A 23112-nucleotide genomic window follows, 5' to 3' on the forward strand; every position below is an offset into this window, starting at 1 on the left:
ATTACTCAGCCATAAAAAGGAATGCACTTGACTCAGTTATAAGGAGGGAGATGAACCTAGAGCCTATTTTACAGAGTGAAGTCAGGAAGAGAAAGACAAATACCATGTATTAACTAATATATATGGAATCTAGGAAAATGGTACTGATCAACTTACCTGCAGGGCAGCAGTAGCAATGCCGACATTGAGAACAGACTTTTGGGTGCAGTCGGGGGAAAGTGGGATGAATTGAGAGAGTAGCACTGAAATATACTACCATATGTAAAATTAGATAGCCAGTAGAAATTTACTGTGTGAAGCAGGGAGCTCAAATCCAGTGCTCTTTGATAACCTAGAGGGGTGGGATGGAGTGGGAGGTGAGGGAGAGTTTGAAGAGGAAGGGGACATACATATACCTATGGCTGATTCATGTTGATATATGGCAAAAACCAACACAGTATTATAAAGCAATTATACTCAATTAAAAATTAATAAATTTAAAAAAGAGTAAAGAAGACACCATAAAAAAGACACCTGCATCCCAATGTTCATAGCAGCATTATTTACAATATCTAGGACGTGGGAGCAACCTAAATGACCATTGACAGATGAATGGATAAAGAAGATGTGGTACATATATGCATCGGAATATTACTTGGCCATAGAAAAGGAAGAAATTGGGTCATTTGTAGAGATGTGCATGGACCTAGAGTCTGTCATACAGAGTGAAGTAAATCAGACAGAGAAAAACCTCTTTACCTCTTAATTCCATTCATATCTTAGCAGCTTCCCCTTCAACTGTAGTACTAGAGTATGATATAAACAAATTAAAATATTTTCTACACTAAGTGTTTTTTCCTCCAATGTTAAAAGAATTACTAAACCAAGGACTTGTCCTTAATCACTCCCTATCTCACACTCCCCAACCCAAGCATTCACTAAATTTAGATTATTTTACCTTCTGAATATCTCCTGCATCTGTTCTGTCGAATGAAAAAACCTAAAATGATTTAGTAGTCAGTTTGATGTTCTTTGCAGCTTCCCTGGTGGCTCAGAGGTTAAAGCATCTGCCCACAATGCGGGAGACCCAGGTTCATTCCCTGGGTCGGGACGACCCCCTGGAGAAGGAAATGGCAACCCACTCCAGTATTCTTGCCTGGAGAATCCCATGGTCAGAGGAGCCTGGTGGGCTACAGTCCACGGGGTCGCAAAGAGTCAGACACGACTGAGAGACTTCACTTTCACTTTGATGTTCTTTATTCAGGGAAAAGCAATCCATGGGCTGGGGAGTACAGGGCCTCGTAAATAGTGGAGCATTCCTTCCAGTGGGTTTGGGCACAAGTGAGTTTTATAGACTGTGAGAGGAAGCAATATGGACACAGAATGATTGGCTAGGCAGTCAGGGACCTCACTGTAGGGTTAGCAGGTCCTATTTTCTGTTAGCTAAAGCTGAGTTGGAGACTTGTGACTTGTATATGTGAGGTTTCCTTGACAATGAAGTGCAGCTTGATTTGGGTTTGGATTTGTGACACAGACGGGCCACTGGGCTGGGCTCCACTCTGTGGGCCCTGATTTATAAATTAATGTTATCGTCTCCTTCTGCATGTTCACTGCCACACACCCTTCAGATTCATCCCCTGCCTTTCTGCCAGGCTGAATTTTCTCAAATACAAATATGATCATGTCACATTCTGTAAAACTCCTAAATGGATTGTTATTGCTTACTCAAGTCCAAACTTAAGAGCAGCATGGTGATGGCTGAAAGAACATTCCCACAGGTCTCTTCAACCTCCTTTTCCATTGTGGCCTCTCTGGCACCAGGCACTTGGGTGAGTTCACACACATTTTTGTGTTTGCATATTTATGTCCATTTTTTTCCTGGAGACATCTTTCAAGACCTGCTTTGGTACCTCCGGCAATCTCTCACCAACCCTCCCAAAGTTGGGCTTGCAGTTCCTTTTCCAAACTTCCAAGCACTCTGCCCCATTCCAAGATACCAACCTGCATTGCCATGAATTGCCTACATTTCTATACCCTACTAGAACTGTCCTGTTTTTCTATTCTGCTTGTCCTGTATACTATCTGACACTTAGTAAAATGTTTCCTGCTATGGTAATATCGAAACTGAGGTCTACCAACCAAAATCATATATTCTATTTTTCCCTTAAGGGACTATTTTGCCCACTTCTGTAATTATCTGAGCCATTTTGATTTGACAGTCATTTGCTGGTCTGGGACTGAAGTAACTTTTTTTTTTTTGCTATTTAACTCTTTAACCTCTTTGGGCTGCAATTATGTCATTTTTATAGGTATTTGATTAGATCGCTATAATTCAACTCTAAGAATTCTATTTTCTTTATAATCTCTCTGCCCTTTTCTGCCCCTTTCCATGCATGTACCCACTTTTCTGTTGTTTCCAAACTAAGGCTTACTCTCAGCAAGCTGCCAGCAACTCTATTCAAGATTTTAGCTAATAAATTGAGATACATTCTCATATGAATTTGTATTACTAGACTAGACAGAACTTTGGATGTCTGAAAAGTCTGATAAATCCCAAAGGTTGAAGCTTCCTATGGAAGGAGGATTTTATAATACCTGTTAGGTTGTTGGACAAAGATACTCCACCAGGTACCGCTCCCCTCATCACCTAATTGACCTTATATCATGTCTTAGGCGTATGCATGGGTTGTAAACTATTGTCTCCCATTCCTGTTGCTTGTTTCAAAATTTTATGTCAACCAGTGTCCCTGGGGATGAAAACTGGGTAAAAATGGTTGGCTTGCCTCCCATGAGATCTGAAGAATACAGACTTACTTTAGTGAGCTTATTCGGTGAATAGCAAGCACCTTGAAAGGTAAACTGATTACAGAGATAAAGCAGTTAGGATCTCTTAGGAGAACAGAAATTCGTATGCATTGAGAAAGAAAAAAAAAAAAAAACAGTTGTTTTTTTTCTGTAAAGAGGAAACATCTCAGTGGAAAGAGATTGTTCACATTTTCAAGTCGGCAAACTTCCTTCACAGCCACGTCATGCATCAAACCGAGAAGGGAGAAGGGAGGCTTTTTTTCTTTTTGGTCCCTGATGTGCACAAGGAAGGTCCCTTGAGATAAACGATCTTGGAGCAGGAAAGATCATACTAGCAATAATAACAACAATGTATCAGTGATTCTCAAATGCATCTGTGAGACAGAGTATGCTTTATAAAGGACATTCACTTCTATTCCATCTCATCTGATCATTATGACAACCCCAGGAGGTACATACGGTGAGTATTACTATCACTATTTCACACATGAGAATCCTGAGCTGTGGAGGAGGTAGGGTTCTTTGTGCAGAATCACAGAGCTAGTTAGTAGCAGCTTTGGAGCCAGAGTCCAGATTTTCTGGGAAATGTTGTCACATAAATAGAGTACCTGCCCTGCCTGCACACAGAAACACCCAGGACATGGAGTAAGCCCAAACCTGCCTCTCATTTGGGAGTTCAAGTCAGTGGCTCTGGCGATGTTCAGATTCACCTGGAAGTTCTCAGAAGAGGACGGCAGTGCAAACTGGGAAATTCCTTGGCAGTAGTTTATCAATACCTGTGACCTGCCTTAGCTGGAAGAATCAGTGCCTTTCTTTTCCTATGTTAGCTGCTGGGCTTGTAAATTTACAGAGAGAAATTAAAGATTTGTTTGATGGACTTAGAGGAATTCCAAACAGTTTCACTTCTTTCTTTGCACAAAGAAGAGCATCAGTGGCCTGGCTCCTTGAGGGTATTGCCTGGTGTTCTTGACCTGGTATCCAAAGAATCTGCTTATCATACTGGATGAAAGAAGAGGAAATGTTGTCCAATTTTTTAAATTACTATGAACTCCCCTGTGTTTTTAACCTGTCAGCTTAGAATCCAGATTTGTAAATTTTGGAGATATAGTACAAATCCTTCATTGAAAATGGCAGGGAATTGAGGTTCAGAAAGCTGAAGGAGTCACCCAAAGTCAAGAGAGTTAGTTAACATCAGAGATAGACCAGAATCAATAGGCATAATAATAGTTTCTAGCTACCCTTTTCTTAGCATCTATTGTGTCCTTGCTACTGTGGTTTGTACTTACATATCTGTCACTATATTGACTCTCATGCCTCAAAATTGAAGGCTCTTATTCCCAGGTTTTTGTCTGAAATCTGAGTCCTTAACAAATTTATATCTTGTTTTTGCTACAGTCTGGTATGGATTAGTGGGTAACAGGTGGGGTGGATGGGCACTCTCTCTTCTTATAGTCACTAAAGACCCAGAATGAGAGAGTTTTCAACTCCCAATAGATGACCCACATGAGGCACACACTTCCATGCTTGCTGGAGTACAAGGGGGACACACAGAAAACTCTTACCCAGCTCTGTACTTGGGATAAGAGTGTGGCATCACTGTGGTTCACGGCTCCTCCACCAAATCAGTCACATGGACCAGTCAACCTCCACAGAGTAGCCAGAGTGATGTTTCTAAAATATACATCCTCTGACTTCAGAACTCTGATGGAAATACTACTTCCTTTCTATCACCTTAAGCTAAAACCAAGCTGTTTGACCTTATTTAATCTGGTCCATTCCATCCTCAGGCCACTATCCACAAACTCATGTTCCTTCATCACATGTGCTGAAAATCCCTGACTATGTCAAGCACTTCCTTGGCTCAGGATCTTTCTATATGCTGTTCCCTCTTCTCCCTCGTCCATGAACTTTCCCTCTGCTTGGCTCATTCTCTTGTATTCTTCATGTTTCAGCATCAGTGTCATCTTTGACCACCTGTAAGTTCTCTGTGAAACCAACTGTTGTCATTTCAGGGGGACTCTGAAGAGCTCTGGTATCATAGTCCTTTATGCCTCAGTGCAGAGAAGAATTCATCAAGAGCAAAGTAGTAGATAAGAAATGATTTATTAGAATAGGGTGCTTCTGAGGTTTATAAGTGGGCAGGTGAGGAATGCCATGCCTCCAGAACCTAGTGAGCTATGATTTTATAATCAAAGGAAAAGTGGGGAGGGGGAGAAGATCTCCTTTGTCGTTCTTGAGTAGATGCCATGTTTTCATCATTAGGTCATTTTTCCAGGTTGTGCACGGGAGTTTTCTTGTCTCTGCATGGTCAAACTAGGTCCACAAATGATTATTTTTAATGTGAGCAGGGAGCATGGCCTAGGGATCATTAACTTACTAAGTTCACTGGGCAGGATGTGGGGCTCATGCCACCTTTGTTTCATTGTTTGGGGGCATGTCCTGTGTTCCTGTTGCCTGGTTTTGTTGCTAAGCAAGACTGCATGGTTTTGTGGTTAAGCAGACCTGCTTTCTCAAGTATTCATTAATTTACAGGTCTCCCATATCTTTCTGCTTACAATCCTCGAGTGGGATTAACTATTTAATCACGTATTTCATCCCCTCATTCTGTCCCTATCACCTGTTCATAGAGATTGTGGCTGTTTTGTTCTCATTATATATTTAGTACATCATGCAAGACCTGGCAGAAAGAAGATACTCAATAAATATTTGTAAAATGATTACACGCAAGAGTGAATGAACAGATACTGTATGTATCTCACGTACAATACTTTGTCTTCAAAAGCACAGTGCTTTGTCTTCAAAAGCACAGTGATGTAGGCATAGCAGCTAAATCACTTAGGATAGGAACTGTGCATAATAAGTGTTTTAGTTTTGGCTATTTTGTAGGTAGCAATAATTCTAAGCATTTCTAACTCATTACCTGCCTACTGCACATTGTCAATGAATAATATATTTTTATCTTTTTGAATATTAAAGTACACAATAGAAGTGGAAACCTAGGCTTTGAGTGATAGAATGTGGAACATATTTTTAAAGGCAGATATGATCAATTCAGCTTTTTTCATAAAAATCATGGAGTGATAATATTTTTAAGTAAAAAAATCAAATATAGTCTGTCAAATGATTTTTGTGTCATTTTCAAGAGTAGAGAAAACATCTAATAAGAGGAGTTTTGACACCATTGTATTGACATATCTAGGCCAATTCAATGGTTTGGAAGGACAATGACATTGAATATATGTAATTAGAACTCTCATGGAAATTCCAAGATAGATGGTTATCACCCAGTTAGAACTAAACAGAATAAAAAGTCATTGGAAGTTTGGTAAGCCTGTTTTAAAAGGTTACCAGTGAACAATGCATAGTAAGAATTCTATGTACATACATTTATTTTAAACCCAGAATATTTTGTATAAACTTGATCAAGTTAACAAGTCCTGCCTAAAAGCCTTTTGGAAATTCTTTAAGTACTACTCGCCATGATTTTAAAATCATTTAGAGAAGTCATTTCATTGGAATAATTAAAGCAAAACTCATTACTGAGTTTTCTTAGCAATGTAACTTTCAGATGAAGTCATACTAAATATTTCCCTGTCTATTACAGCCATCTCCTTAATAACATTTGTCAGCATATATTATACACTAAAATTATTTATGATATTTTATTATTGCTGACTTTGATTTAATTACATTGGAGTTTAAAAGAAAAGGCACATAACCTGAGAGGGTCACAAACACTTGGTTACAGTAGTTCTGTGAAAGGCCATCTTCCCCTTGTCTCTGCCTCTGCTTCCACCTGCTTCCCCGCCTCTAAAACCAGACATAAAATTGTATTGTACCATCTATTCTGCGTGTGTGTGTGTGTGTGTGTGTGTGAGTGAGTGAATGAATGTATAATCTATTCTTAATCCCATCTTCAGAAAATGCTATGGGCTGTCCTCAGAAATTTGCTCCTGAAAATAACAAACCCTCTCAGTCACGAATTAACCCCAATCTGTTTGGGTTTTTTCAGTTTTTTGTGTTTTTTTTTTTGCCCTTGGCCCTGCTGTGCAGCTTATAGAATTTTAATTCCCTGACCAGGATTTGAACCTGGGTCCTCGTCAGTGAGAGCATGGAGTCTTCACCATTGGACCACCTGGGAATTCTCTCTGGTTTTTTAAATACTGCGTCTCCTCTATGTCTCTAAGAGGTGAATATGTCCATCAAGAATGTTTCAAATTAGAGTTCAGAACCTTCCAAAAGAAGCTGTCCACCCGTTTGGAGAACACCTTCTCTGGTGGATGATATGACTTCTAATGCAGACTGAGTGACAGTTTCTCCCAACCACTGGATTTTTTTTTTTTTTTTTTTTTTTAATATACAGGAATCTAATAGTCACCTCTTCTAAAACTTAGAATTATCCTTATACTCCCTGGCCGTGTTTAAGATTTCTGGCTGTCTGGGGCATGTATCACTTGTATCCTGCTCAGGGGTTTGTGTGAGGGTGCAGTCAGGTGGTCGGCACTGGGAGGGGGGTTGCTGGCCCATCCTCTGTCTTCCGTGACACCCACTCCTTCAGTGGGGGGCCCACTCTGGAGCTCCCAGGCACTCCACACCCGCCTGGTTTAGACCTACCCTATTTATTGACTTTCAAGAAAACACATGGCAAATTCCTTCTCTCAATATACAGATAGATCGTCAGATTTTATATTCCAGCCTTCCTAAGGCATTAGAGTAATTGCAGAACTCTAAACTTTAAGTCAAAAGAATTAATCTTTGTCATTTACAACCAGAAAAAATGAAGACAATTTAAAATACTCACATATAGGGAATTAAGTAAATGACATGCACATGATGTCATGTTACTACATATTAAAATTACATTTAACCATCCCATCCCAGCCTCCAACTAATAAAACTAAATGAAAAAAAAAAATAAAAATAAAAATACCTTCAAAAAAAATAAATAAAATTACATTTACAAGATGTTTTCGCTTTTTAATATAAAATTATAAATATTTTAAACTTGTAGAATTTTAATGGCAAGAAAATGCTTGTGTCATGTGTTGAGCAAACAACAAGAAAGAGTATAATAAGATGAAAACTATTTAAAATATCACAGGAGAGGAGGAGGCAGCGGCATCGGGCCTGGGAAGGGGTCCACGGGAAAGAAAACAGATCCTATTTGCTGTGGGAAATGGATTGGAAAAGAGAAGGCAGGGGTAGAGCTCTTGGGAAAGTGTTGCCGAAGCCCAGGTCACCTTCTAAGAATCAGGCGTTGGTGGAAGCAGCTCAGGAGACTGTGAGGCCAGAGTGGTGAATTCATTGTCAAGTCCACAGGAGTCCTGGGAGACGCCCGCAGGGAGAGCGCTGGAGAGATGCGGGCCTGCAATCTCGAGGAAGAGTGCCTTCAAGTGCGCGGGGCCGGCCAGAACCTTGCCCGACGCCGGAGTCTGGCCAGAAGCCTGAGCGGGAAGGGATGTCCTCCCGGAAGGAGCTGGCAGAGCACAGTGCCGTGGACACGAGGCCCCAGGAGAGCAGGAAGGGGCCCCCCGCCCAGGGACATGCCCCCGCGGTGGGGCCGCTGTTCTCCATGGCCCTCGTGAACGTCCTCCTCTGCCTCTTCTGGACCAGCTCTTCATCTGGCCCCGGCGCTCCGCGGAGGACCCTGGCCACTGCCCACCCCCGCTGCGACCCCCGGCCACTTCAGCTTGGGCCAGATGACCAACCGCTCCCCGCGGCTGTCCTCGGAGCAGCTGAGGACAGGCATGCGGCAGCTGAAGCGTGTCAGGGAAGGAGCAGGGAAAGGAGTGTTTCTGCCCGCGTGGAAGGAACGCAAGGTGGCCCCGTCGAGGCTCACCAGGCTGGAGGTGAGAGACACTTCTTGCACCAGCGGCGGATGCTGCAGGCAACCGCAGAGCGAGCACGTGGCCACGCTGCTGGGCCACTGCGAGAATGGTAACAGCATCCTCAGCGAGTACCACCCCTTAGGCTGCCTGGGCAACCAGCAGGCGACGCTGAATCTCTCCAAGTACTGCAGCCTGTGGCACTGCAGGCTGCAGCTGGCCCTGGGCAACCTGGCCGTCCTCCACTTCCTCGCCCCAGCCCCCCGGGCACGCTGGTCATGTGCGACTCCAGCGGCCTGTCCAAGACACTGCCCCAGTACCCGCTGACCGCCAACTTCGGCCTTGCGCTCAACGACCTGGACACCCTGCCCCCGGTGAACCGTGGCTAGACCTTGGTGAAGTGTGGCCACTGGGAGCTCCGCGGGGACTTCGTCACCCCAGAGCGGCTGTGGCCTTTGGGAGAGGACGACCTTCAAGGACGTCCTCATGCCCACCTATGACAAGGTGAGCGACATCTGGAAGATTCCAGACGTCTCCAGTTTCCTTCTGGGGCACGTGGAAGGGAGCGACATGGTCCGATTCCACTTGTTTGATATTCACAAGGTGTGTAACAGCCAGGAGCCTGCAGAGAGATCCACTGCTCAGAATGTCCTGGACGCTTCAGTACGGTCAATGAGGGGTGGGAATCAGGAAACAGCTGGAAGACTTGTACCGGTTCTGCCCTGATGTAAGATGTTAGTGGTTCTGCCCCAGGTTCTCCTCTCCTAACCGCCTGAGGGGCGTTGCTAAGCAAGAGCACATGGGCTTGACATGAGCCTGGCTGCAAGCGAAGGTGGAGAGAAGCAATGTCTGACCAGTATCTGAAGGAAGTAACAAAAATGGAGCTACAAAGAGGTGTCCCTAACAACTAAATTGGCAAAGTTTGTAAGCAATGCGTGTGAAGAGGTTTTTCAGTGGCAGGGTGTGGAAGAGACAAGCGGTATCTCTCCCTTTTTCAGGTGAGTATATGCAGTGTACTTCACTGTTCGGAGGAGACGTCACTATGTTTCAGGTGGCCGCTCAGGGACAGGTCTGTGTCATCCACGTCTCAGCAAGCTAGCATGCTTTCTAAAACCTTGAGTGCATAAGGAACATTTAAAATATCACGTATGACGGAAATCACATCTCTGTTACTACTGCCTTGGATGGTGCTTGTGAAATTCCTCTTTACCTTCCAGCTGGATATTTATTCTGTGTTCAACATTAATTATTGTGAACATTTTACACCAACAGTGTCTGTCACTCACTCATTACTGGAAGGTGCAGAACCCTTCCACGTGAGTTGCTTGATTGAATCCTTCAGAAAGCTCTTTCCTTGGTCCCTGTCATCCTTGTTTGCAGGCGAGGAAGGATTTGGTGCATATTCATCATTACCAATACAGGGGTTAAAGCTGGCATTGAGGGCAGAAATGCTGTGCTCAGGTCTCCTGGTCACCAGAATTACAGAGAGCTGGCCCCAGCCCACCCGGCAGTCTCAGACTCAGTGTCTGGGTGGAGTCTTTGCATTTCTCACTGGTTCCCTGGTGATACAGCCAGTGCTGCCAGTCTGGGAATCACATTTTGAGAACCAGTGTCCTTACCCGTCAGGCAGGCAGTCCAGGCAGGAGACAGGGAGTACGATCAGTATTATCCTTGTTCTCTCTCCCGTGGTGATTGGGTCCTGTGAGTCCTATGGTTGGTCAGAGAATATGCTTGCCCAGCGTATATTAACTGCTGCTGTTTATAAACTTGCTGCCAGAACCCACTAGCATGGCTGTAATCAAAAGAATGGACAATAACAAATGTCGGCGAGGATGTAGAGAATTGGAACCATCAGACGTTGCTGGTAGGAATGTAAAATGGTCCAGCTACTTTGGGAAACAGCCTGACTGTCCTCAAAAGGTAAAAAATGGAGTTACCATGATTCAGCAGTTCCACTTCCCAATATTTGCCAATGAGAATTGAGAACATGTCCATAAGAGAAGTTGGACACAAATATTCATAGCAACATTACTCATAATAGACAAAAGACGAAGATAACCCAAATGTCCATCTGCTAGTGAATAAACAGAAGAAAATGCGATCCATCCATACAAAGAGGTAGCATTCAGCCATAAAAGGAGTGTAGCACTTATGCATGCTCCAACATGGATGAACATGCTAAGTGAAAGTAGGCATCACAAAAGACCAGATGCCATATGATTCCACTTGCAGGAAATGTCCAGAATTGACAAACTCACAGCAATAGAAAATAAATTAGTGGTTTCACAGGGGCTGGCAGGGGCTCGGAGTTGAAGAATGGGGGTTGCTTGCTTTCTTCAGGGGTGATGAAAATTTCCAGAAATTATAATGGTGATGATTGCACAACTCTGCATATAATAAATAACACTGAATTGTATAAAAGGGGGAAATTTTGTGGTTTGTGAATTATATCTCATTAAAGCTGGAAAAAAAATCGCAGAAAAAGACTGGAAGTGAATATTTGCCTTTGTGTGATGAGATTATGGTTTTTATTTTAATTACTGAACTATTCCTCTATGATTTTTGCTGTGAGGAAAACATAACATAAGTGTAAAAAGAAGAAAGGAACAGATTGCCAATGAGGGATTTCTAAAACCAGTTTCTGCGTCTGTATGTGTGTGTATGTGTATTTGTATGTGTATCCAGCTATGCTTATCTATTTCCGCCTACACTGTTTATTTGGTAGGAAAGGTTGCAAGTTTTCCACAAGCCATGCCTAGGGAAGGTTTGCTTTGTCTTTCCACAAATTTGGCTCTGGCTAAAGCGCTCAGAGATTTAGACCTGGATTTATGTAAGTCTTACCTTACTAATACATGGAACCCTTTGGATTTCAGCCTCCCTGGCATCCTCTGTATTGCTGAGGAGTGCAGTTTTTGGCCTTCTTATCTCTCCATATAGAGGAAAAAGAGCTTTGGCATCAAACTGACCTCAGTTGCAATGGACTCCATTGATTGCTAGTGACATGACCCCTGGCTATCTACCTCGGTCGGTAAGCAGCGGCTTTCTCATCTGTTAAGCAGTAAAGAACACTGTCTTATTCTTGTAGGATAAAAATGAGGAGACACATTTGAAAAAAACCTTAGCACAAATTCTCAAACGTGGAGAGTCACTTTATTTCTTTTGTCTTATGATTGCACCATGCTTCCAAGATCAAACATCCTGATAGTGAGGATTTTTTGAAGAGTGGAGCTGGCCTCTCATTTCTTAGGATGGATTTTTTTTTTTTAATCTCTTAGGAGTCTTTTTGGTTCCACTAAATATGCCCAAACTCTTGAATAAACAAACTCCCAGCTTTATTCAAATAAGCCTTGGTTTTTCTCAGGAGAATAGTGGGTTTTAGTTAATAGAATAAAAAACTTCAAATGTGTTTTCTCCACAAAGACTAACTTAATTCTGCTAGAAGCTTTTTCCATTTCCTGATGGTACTTAAGGTGACCATGACGGTTAATAATACTAATTGTTTAAATCCATTTATTAGGAAAACAAAGTTCTTATTTTCTTACCATTATCATTTTTTTTATGAAAAGAATTAACTTAAATCACATAGCCCCTCTTGTGGGGTGTTTTTTTTTTTTTTTTTTTGCCATCTCTAAGCTTGGTGCCATTTTGTTTCAGTATTAAATACAAATCTCATCGAAAGCCTTTTGCAAGGTAGCTTATTTCTATTATTCCCAAGCCCGGTCAAACCCCATATTGATAGCATCCTCAATCTCCCTGAGCCCCTGAGCCAAAGTTGACAAATACATAGAAGATAGCCTGAGGTAAAAGGTAACTTACTCTATTTCTTTCAAAGTAGATTTATTTCTTCATAGACATTAGTTGAGAGGACTGTGATTTTTTTTCTTTTCACACTGGTGCTTCACTCTGCCTCCTGATGGTTGAACAATACTAGATTTTTTTTTCCTGTCCTTTGGAAATATTGCTCATGGCTCCTGTGGGCTGTAGGAGCAGAGAGTCTACAACAGATAAGGTCTCAAATCTCTTCAAACACTCCCCATGTTCGCTCTGCTGCTAAGCCATTAAGCAAGGCAAACTCCTCTCCCATATGGGTTGTTAACTCTTATTTGTTCAGTGTTGCTCTTAAATATGGCTTGCCTGAACTCTAGTTTCTTTCTGGATTGAGAAGAGAGGACTTGGAATCTGCTTTGGTTACAGCAGGGTCTGATGGTCTCCTGGCCCATCTCAGATGCAGCTTGACATGTAGCTTCCTCCTTTTGGCCTCACTCATTCATTCATAAATTCACTTCCCCAATCCAACAAATTTATTTTAACCACCTAGTATCAACCATTCTAGGTGCTAGAGATATTTTAGTGAATGTAGCAAGTGAAAAAAAAAAAAAAAAATCGTCACCTTTCTGGAGTGTATTATCTAGTGAGGGGAGGGAGTGGAGAATAGGTATACTGTACACATTGTTATATATAGTATATCTGAAAGTGATAAGTGCTTTGGAAAAACTGTAGAACAGAATGATGGAGATCAGAAATTTCAAGTGAAGAGGTTTACGGTGTTAGATAAGGTGGTCAGAGTAGAGTCTATTGAGATACGACAGATGAGTCAAGATTTGAAGGAGGTGACAAAGTCAGCCAGAAACCCATTTGGGGAAAGAATTTTCCAGGCCAGGGCAAAAGTCTTGTGGTGGGAAGAATCAAGATGCACTTGTTTAAAAAAAATTAATATTTTTGGCAGTATTAATCATTGGGAAGTCAGAGATGAATCAAGTACGTTTCTTACTTCCAAGAAGCTTATAAACTGGTATAAGATCCATAATAGATAATTTCAATATATCATAATTGTTGACAAAACATAAAGCGAAAGATGCTAGGGGTGATATAGCATCCTAGAAGAATGCTATAGGAGCATGAGAGAGATTTGAGGAAGGTAGCACTGCTAATAGTTTCTCTTTGTGGCATTTTCTAAACAAGATTGGATAGAGTATAGACTACAGAAAAATATAGTATTTTTCAGATGAGAAGTATTCAAACTAGTTTAGGAAGGTCTGTATAAAATATCCCATTTTTGTCACTTCTCTGATAAAAAATACTTTACTGAAGGATCTGAGAAATTCTCGGTAAAGAAATGATTTCACTTAGCTTTGTGATCTTCCGAAGGTTTTTAATCAATGGAATCCTTGGGAAAGTCTTCTCTAAATCAAGCTCCATGTAGACAGTCATTCATAGTAGTGTCGGGTCAGACAGCGGGGCAACCTGAGCCTGAGACAAGAGTCAACCTGAATTCAACCTGAATACACCCTATCTTCATTCCTCATTTTCTTCATCCATAAAATGAGAAGTTTGATCTAAATGGTCTTTAAAAAGATCGTGGTACCCGATCAGATTGAGTCCATTGAATTCTTTTCTTGAGGCCATATGACAGGCTCAGTATAGACTGACTTATTCCATAACTTTTGTTCCAAGTATGCATTGAATAGCTACTATGGGCTGTGCAGAGTTCTCGATTCTGGTGTTACAACTGTGATAGCTATGGGCAGTGCCCCTTTTGGGGTGTACAGTCTATTAAGGGAGACAGATAATGAAAGTGTAAACATATCTGTAAGGAAATTTCAGGGAATGATAGGTACCAGAAAGAATCAGCAACAAACCACACGGGAATGGGAGGGAGAGTAGTTGGGGATGAGAAGACCTATGTTAGATTGGACAGTGAGGGGAGGGAGCTGAGCTGAGCCCTGAGAAATAAAAGGAACCAGTCATGCAATATGTGGTCAATCTTCTAGGCAGAAGAGAGGATGGATGCAAAAAAATACCTGTAGTGAAAAGAATGATGAGCTTCAAGTTCAGAAAGAAAGTCAGCGTAGAAAGAAGGCAGTGGACAGACGTGAATGGGTCTGCCAGGACTTGGCAAATTTTTCTGTAAAGAACCAGACAGTGAATAGGTGAGGGTCTATGGGCCACACTTGTGTTTCTGGCAACTACTCAACTCTGTCAATGAAGCCAAAGCAGACACAGAACTTAAAGTTGGGTGTGGTTGTGTTTAGACAAAACCTTATTCACAAAACACACTGGATCAGATACAGAGCCATAGTTTGCAGACTCCTGGGGCAGGACATCAGGCTTTAGGTGATTGATAGTGACCAGATCATGTAGAACCACATAGTGAGAGAATTAGAGGAAGGCGCTTCTGTTTCATTCAAGCATGAGAAGGATTTTCAGAAGGTTTTTAGCAATGTAGTAGTGGGACTGGCAGAGAAGGAAATGGCATCTCACCTCAGTATTCTTGCCTGGAGAATCCCATGGACAGAGGAGCCTGGCAGGCTACGTTCCATAAGGTTACAAAAGAGTTGGACATGACTTATAGAATAAAGACAACAACCAATGTGACCGGATTATGTTGTAAAAGGCCACACTAACTGTATTTGGTGAATGGATTGTAAGGGAAAGAGGCCAGGCAGGAATAAAAGGTCATGTGATGGTTATAAAAGAACAAAGAAAGTGATCTTTGGCCTCAACAAGCCCACCATTTATGTGGACAGACATGGTAGAGAATGAGAATGATTAAATATCAGTGTATTAAAGTCTCTGCAAAGGCTTGCTGAAAAGAAATTCTTACAGCTTTGTTCCTCGTAGTGCTGGTGTGTATTGAGAATCTCTAAGTAGGGACTACAATGTGTGTGTGTGTAATTTGGTGATTGGTATAATCCTCTTTTATTTTATTTGTACAGAGTAACTCCTTTATGAGATTAGTTTTTATTGGCTTTTATTATAGGATTCATTAGGAAATGTATAGGGTTAACACCGGGGATAAGAAATAAAATGTGAATTGTCTTGAATACCAGACAGTTTAAACTGTGATATTGCATGTTTCTTCTCTACTATCCTGCTTTTTAGTCCCTCTCAGTCTTGCTAGTAAGTAGTTCATAGTGACATTTAGTCTTTCATTTGTTCATTCATTCACTTACTCGTCACATTAAAAAGTATATGCATTGAGCTGGCCAGGTCACTGATCAGACGAGAAAAAAATAACTCTTTCTTCTTCACAAGCTTCCAGACACAAAGAGCTACCTTGGAATCTATCCATGACTAAGCAGAGGAGAGACTACCTAAATTCTTGTTGATTGATGGAATAGACTTTAATGCTTAAGAAAGAGTTTAGCCTATATTGTTCAGTTTGACAGCCGCTAACCAAATATGGCTATTGAGCCCTTGAAATGTGACCTGTCTGAACTCAGATGCGCTGTGAAATATAAAATATACACTGGATTTTGAAGACTTAATAAAGATAATGAAAAATATTAATAATTCAACAATTTTACTACACGATAAAATGTTAGTAGTTCAGATATAAGTTGAAATATATTATAAAATTAACTCTAACCCTTTATTTTAACTTTTTAAAATCTGGCTACTAAAAACATTTGAATTGCACATGTGGCTCACATTGTATTTTCGATGCATAGCACTGATCTAGTTTCACTCAGCTGGATGTCTGATTTCATGGCTCCTTGGCTCCTGGAATGCCCGTTTGAATTAGTCTACAATAGATTTCCATTATGGAACCAGGTAAGGAAATATTCAGCCTCAGGTTTTAGGGCAACTCAATCATGACAGGTATTTACCAACAGAGAGAACCCTGGGTTCCACATGACTGGTATACCCCCACACCCATGATGGAAATCATTGAGAAAAAGCTGGGTTCATTGAGATCAACAGCAAACTGTCTTGAAAGGTAAAGTGAAAGGGTTGGTTGCTCAGTCCTATCCAACCCTTGGCAATCCCATGGACTATAGCCTGCTAGGCTTCTCTGTCCATTGAATTCTCCAAGCAAGAATACTGGAGTGGGTAGCCATTCCCTTCTCCAGGGGATCTTCCCAACCCGGGGATCAAACCAGGGTCTCCCACATTACAGGAAGATTTTTTACCATCTGAGCCACCAGGATTTTTCTTATTCTTATTAACTGATTGAATGCAGGAAATTTAGACATATTTTTTAAAAAAGGTTTTCTTTCTGTGTGATCTCTTGGCAAGGAGATGCATTTATGTGACTCTTCATTCTTGTTGCAGGAAAAAAAAAGTTTCAAGTTTTTCCTACTCCGTAAAGTACATTTTCTCTTCTTGAGCCTCTCCTAGCATTCATTTATCATTCAACACATGTGAAACACAGCTGCTGTTTATTTCTGTGAAATAGTTCTGGTCTCACCTGCAAGAAAACTCAGTCCCATCTTGGGTTTCTTTGTACTTCAACCCATGGAGCAAATCTTACACATGCAAGAGTCTTGATAAGTGTTTTGTTCCTGTGCTGTCATTTCATTACCTGGACACCTGTGCCTTGCATTATGTATGAAAAACTCCAAATGCAATTCTACCTTGAGAAGTATCCATGGCTTGCAAATTCACATTGGTGGTCTTTCTTTCTTTCCTGGGGAGGAGTTCTGTTTCTATTCATGAAAGAATTACTGTTACCCTGTCAGCCAAAGACCCTCTCAGTCAATCTCCCTGCACTGTGTCTAAAGCACTGAAATGTTTTTCTGGTCTGTTGATTTTGAATTTTCCCTTCACCAGTACTTCCACCTCCAGCAAGAACGGTCAAGTGCATGATTCAATTTGAAAGCGGTTGGTGACTCCATATCTCCTAAAATTTGCTGCCTCTGCTGGGCTTGTACACTTAATGGGGCTCAGCATACATCTGATGCTGAGATGAGAAGTAGAAATGTCATTAGAAATGTTGCCTGGATCAACTTTAGTTTCTTAATTATAAAGGAAAACTGAATGTTGTCATTCCTTGGCTAACAAAATGGAGATGGAGGTGGCTTCTAGGATTGAGAAATGAAGGATGGGATCTTTTGGGGTGCTTGCTCATTCTCATCCTTACACTCACATTACATATGAGACATCCTCTGTTGGCTTTTGAAGGCAGTGTGATTCTACGGGAAAAGCGTGGGTTTGGGTTTAAGATTCAGATGTGCTTCAAGTTCTGAGTCCATCGGACACTATCTGTGTGTGGAGCCAGGATCTTGGGTCTACAGGAGTGCGGAGCTCCATCCCAAGGGTACCCTCCTTTTGGGATTTTTGCCCTGTGGTTGCCATCTTGGAATTCTTCATCATTTTATCTTTGGATTTGTGTTTTGTAATTAAACTGCGGTTTGCTGGCCTTCTAGCCTCCTGCCACTTCCCACCTCCCCAGGGAACTAGTTTGCTCCTTCCCTGCTCCTACTTAATGACTGCTACCTCAGTGGCCCAGAGGCAGGTGTGGGGAGAACTGAAGCTGAAAGGCTATGCCTGGTATGCCAGCTCTGTGGCTGAGCCTCAGGCTCCTTGAGGGGTTGTACCTATACCCAGAGACTGTGACATTAAATAGTAAAAATAAACGTGGAGACAGGTCAAGAAAGAGACCATAAAGTGAAGTGAAGTCACTCAGTCATGTCCGACTCTTTGTGACCCCATGGATTGTAGCCCACCAGGCTTCTCCGCCCATGGGACTTTCCAGGCAAGAATACTGGAGTGGGCTGCCATTTCCTTCTCCAGGGGATCTTCCCAACCCAGGGATCTAACCCAGGTCTCCTGCATTTCAGGCAGACGCTTTAACCCTCTGAGCCACCAAGGAAGCCCGAAAGAGACCATAGAAGAAAGGAAATAGCTTTCCCCCTTTACTTTTGAATGAAGGGATCTACACTTTCATTTTTCATTGGACTTTGCAAACTTTGTAGCTGACTCTGACTGTGACTTTGGGAAAGTTCCTTAGCCAGTTGACCCTCTGTGTATCAGTCAGGATCATGATTCAATAAGAAAAGCACCAGTAGTGTGTGAGTGTTGGTATTTATGAGTACACATTTGTACACTTGGGGCTGTCCAGGTGGTGCAGTAGTAAAAAATCCTTCCGCCAGTGCAGGAGACCCAAGAGACACAGGTTTGATCCTTGGGTCTGGAAGATCCCCTGGAGTAGGAAATGGCAACCCACTCCTGTATTCTCATCTGGAAAATTCCATGAAAAGAGGAGCCTGATGGGGTCCCAAAGAGTCAGACAGGACTGAGCGACTGAGCATGCACACATGCACATGTGCACACGCTTATGAGTACATGTATACACACACACACACACATACATACATACACATATAAATATGAGGGCTTCCCTGGTCGCTCAGATGATAAAGAACCTGCCTGTAATGTGGGAGACCCAGGTTCAGTCCCTGGGTTGGGAAGATCCCCTGGAGAAGGAAATGGCTACCCACTCCAGTATTCTTGCCTGGAAAATTTCATGGACAGAGGACCCTGGCAGGAGTTCATGGAGTCACAAAGAGTCGGACACAACCAAGTGAATTTCACTATTACTACTACATATAAATGTACAGATACATGCATGGGTTTGATACATACATAGATAACAAAGATACTAACCTTTAGGGGTTGTTTGCTTCCCACTGAAGGGGGTAGAAGTGGGCCTCTGGACAGAAAATGTCACCTCTTTGGGAGAAACACAGACAGCCATGCTCAATCAGCTGGGCGAAGGAGCTGGTGACCACCTTCACTGACCTCTCTCCTCCTGTCCCCTTATCTCCTGTTAGTGTCTTCTTCTTGCAGACCCAGACCAGAATCCACACTGCAGGGGACACTGCAGTGTGGTCCAGGAACTGGCCTCCCAGGGCCAAAGCTGGGTGGAAGGGGAGGTAAGATGGGGGCAAATGAGAACACCTAACTGGACTTCAGTAAATTTCTCTGAGGGTTACATGAGATAAAGTGTATGAAATACTGTAACTGTAAAGTACTGTAGAATCCAGGCAGAGGTCTTTATTATCCACCTTTGCATGTTTTATCTGTCTGGAGGAGCCAGAACAAGTAAGAATTCATGTAGTAGGGTTTGTAGCCTGAGGAACATCTTGCCACATTCTTGATTCTGTCACACCACCATGCTCAGAAGTGGTGGAGTTTTACAAGATACAAGCCAAGATTCCACTGACATACTTGCTAGTCAGTAATACAGAGATCAAGGTGGTGGGGATTTTGGGTTCTAATCCTGGCCCTGACATATTTCTGTCGGAAAACTGAACAGGCCACTTACTTCTAATCCTCCCCTTACTCATCTTTGAGATGAGAAAACTAACAGCAGGCTTAGTGTGAGGATCAAGAAATTGTTTTCTTTCTTTTTTCTTAACTGTATTTACTTTGTGTCCATACCACATGACTTATGGGATTTTGTTCCCCAACCAGAGCTCGAACCCATGCCCTCTGCAGTGGGACCTTGGAGTCATAACCTCTGGATGACCAGGGAAGTCCCAAGAAACTGCTTTCATATACACACTTCCTTTCACGAAACCAGGCTTGAGAGTCTAGGTCGTTGAATCTCTGAAGTAGTGGGTTCTCTACCTACTTCACTTCTGGAGCTGTGTTTCAAGTGCTGCTGAAAGCATAAAATTGATGGTTGTGACATCTTTGAATTCTGGGACTTGTGAGCGCAGTGACTCCCAAGATGTAGGATGAAGTGACATTGCTTTTCTCCATGTCTGACCGTTCTGTGGTACCCTGTGTTCATAATGGGATGCAGAAATACTGAACTCATTTCTCCTGTGGCACATATTTGAGAGCTGACTCTAAGAGAGGGAAGTTGCTGTTTGTCGTGTCTTGTTTAGTTTTAGTTAAAGACAGATGTGTCCAAAATACTTTGATATGTGGCTTTAAAAGGGGACAGGGGAATAGCTATTAAGCAGAAGGACATTAAAATATAGAAACATAAATCAAACCAAGTAACATTTAATTTTCTCACTGACTAATATCTCGTGTTAGCAGCGGAAGGAGAAGGATTGGAAATGCATTAAGTTCTCATTTGGGTCATTTTTTTGGCCTCCCCGTAACATTCACTTAGCAGTGTACACATGCATAAAAAGAGTGGATGGATTCGGCAGTGGGGAACAAATCATTCTTGTTGGCCCAGATTCACTCACTGACTCTTCCTGACAAGGAGGGGATCCACAGCATGGGATGAAGCTGTGAGCAACGCTTTTGCCCCATCTCTAGGTACTGCACGTGTTGGCTTGGGAAGAGACATCTACTTTAAAGCCACAAGTGCTCAGAGCTGGTACACTGGGAAGACCCAGGGAGAGGGAGGTGGGAGGGGGATCGGGATGGGGAACACATGTAAATCCATGGCTGATTCATGTTAATGCATGGCAAAAACCACTACAATATTGTAAAGTAATTAGCCTCCAACTAATAAAAATAAATGGAAAAAAAATGAAAAAAAAATATAAAGCCTCATTTCTAAGCAAACCATTGAAAATGAGTCTGTATAAACAGGAAGTGAGAGGGCAAGCCTGGCTACCATGGTACTGGTCCGAGAGAAAACTGGATTCATTCCTGTGCTTGAAATCACTTGTGCTACACAAGGGCTCTTAGAGCTGAAAGGACCAATTAGAGATAATATCCCGGACAGCTCTCATCTTACCAATAGGAAAGCAGTCAGGGAGTGGTGAGGGGTGGAAGGGAAGACCAAGGATCACAGGAAAACACTTTACCTACTTTAGAAATGATCACATCACCAAACCTAAAACCTAGAGAAAATCTCTGCCTTTATTCATTCAGTCACCTCTTCTGTATATTCCACTCTCAATATCGTTCAGACTCACTGCATTCTGCCCTTTTCAATTGCCATTGTCTTAGCTTCTGGCCTTCCCCATTCATTGCTCACTTAAATTACTCCAAGTTTCTACTTCCAGCTTTCTAAAATACTGGTTCAGAGATTTTACTGTCTAGAGATTAAACCCCTTCAACATCCCTGCCCCATTCTGAAGACAAATTCCAGGTTCTTTAGCATAACACACAAGGAAACCCATGATCAGATTTGTTTTTCAGACTCCAGTCAAGCCACATTATGTATTTGCCAGGTACCATCCTAAGTTTCTTACAAATGTTGGCTCATTTAATGCTCATAACCACCCCAGGAGACATGTGTTATTGTCCTTATTTTTTAGATGAGAAAGCTGAGGCCAGAGAAGTTAAGTGACTTTTCCAAGGTCTTACAGCTAACAAGAGTTAATCGAGACATCTGCTTTCAGTCTCTGCCCTTAGCCTATAGGACCTGCTGCTGGATCAGCCAGGTCCTTCTCACCTCTAGGGTTATATGCAGGTGATTTCCTCATCTTGAAGCAGCCCTGCTCTTTCCTTATTTGTGTATCTTCCATTTATTTCCTAGTTTTAATAGACTTTATTTTTAGGGTAGTTTTAGATCCACAACAGAATTAAGCAGAGGTACTGATTTCCTCCACTTCCACACATGCAGTCTCCTCCATTATTAGCATCCCCACCTAAATTGCATGCTAAGTCGCTTCAATTGTGTCTGACTCTTTGCGACCCTATGGACTGTAGCCTGCCAGACTGCTCCTTCCATGGGATTCTCCAGTCAAGAATACTGGAGTGGGTTGCCATGCCCTCCACGAGGGGATCTTCCCTACCCAGAGATCGAACCCATGTCTCTTACATCTCCTGCATTGGCAGGAGGGTTCTTTACCACCAGCACCACCTGGGAAACTCACCCTGATAGTCTTATTATCTGAAGTCTATAGTTTACTTTAGAGTTCACTCTTGGTTTTATACATTTTATGGGTTTGGATAAATATATAATGTAATGACATGTATCCATCATTATATTGGGTTGGTCAGAAAGTTCATTCAAGTTTTTCCATAATATCCTATAGAAAAACCCCAAAGATATTTTTGGCCAATCCAAAAGTATCCTACAAAAGGTTTCACTACCCTTAAAGTCCTCTGTGCTCTGCCTGTTTATCCTGCTCTCCCCACTAACCAGGCTTTCCAGGTGGCGCTAGTGGTAAAGAACCTGCCTGCCAATTCAGGAGACACGAGAGACACAGGTTCGATCCCTGGGTCAGGAATATCCCCTGGAGGAGGGCACAGCAATCCTTTACAGTATTCTTGTCTGGAGAATCCCAAGGACAGAGGAGCCTGGCAGGCTACAGTTCATAGGGTTGCAAAGAGTCAGACGCAACTGAAATGACTTAGTATGCATGCACGCATGCCCAACTAATCCCTGGAAAACACTTTTTTTAATGTCTCTAGTTTTGCCTTTTCCAGAGTTTCACATGGGTGGAATCATATAGTGTGTAGTCATTCCACATTGGCTTCTTTCACATAGTAATAAACATTTAAGCATCCTCCACGTCTTTTCATGGCTTGATAGCTCATTTCTTTTTAGTACTGAACAATATTTCGTTGTTTGGTTGTATCACAGTTTATTCATACATTAACTACTCAAGGACATCTTGGTTGCTTCTAATTTTTAGCAATTATGAAAAAAGCTGCTGTAAATATTTACAGGTAGGTTTTTGTGTGGACATGTATTCAACTGCTTTGGGTAAGTATGCATTATGCTAGATTGTATGAAGAGAGTATGTTTTGCAAGAAATTGCCAAACTGACCTCCAAAGTGGCTGTACCATATTGTATTTGTGCCAGAAATGTATGGAAAGTTCCTACTGCTCCACATCCTGGCTGACATTTGGTTT

At 42.1% G+C, this 23112-nt stretch overlaps 1 pseudogene; it reads left to right on the forward strand.

The window, feature by feature from the left end:
- LOC133051018 (protein O-mannose kinase-like) overlaps positions 1-9335 on the forward strand; it is a 107399-nt pseudogene extending 98064 nt beyond the window's left edge.
- The last annotated feature ends 13777 nt before the right edge of the window (positions 9336-23112 follow it).

This window comes from Dama dama, chromosome 33 (genome assembly GCF_033118175.1).
Source record: "Dama dama isolate Ldn47 chromosome 33, ASM3311817v1, whole genome shotgun sequence".
Classification (NCBI taxonomy): domain Eukaryota; kingdom Metazoa; phylum Chordata; class Mammalia; order Artiodactyla; family Cervidae; genus Dama; species Dama dama.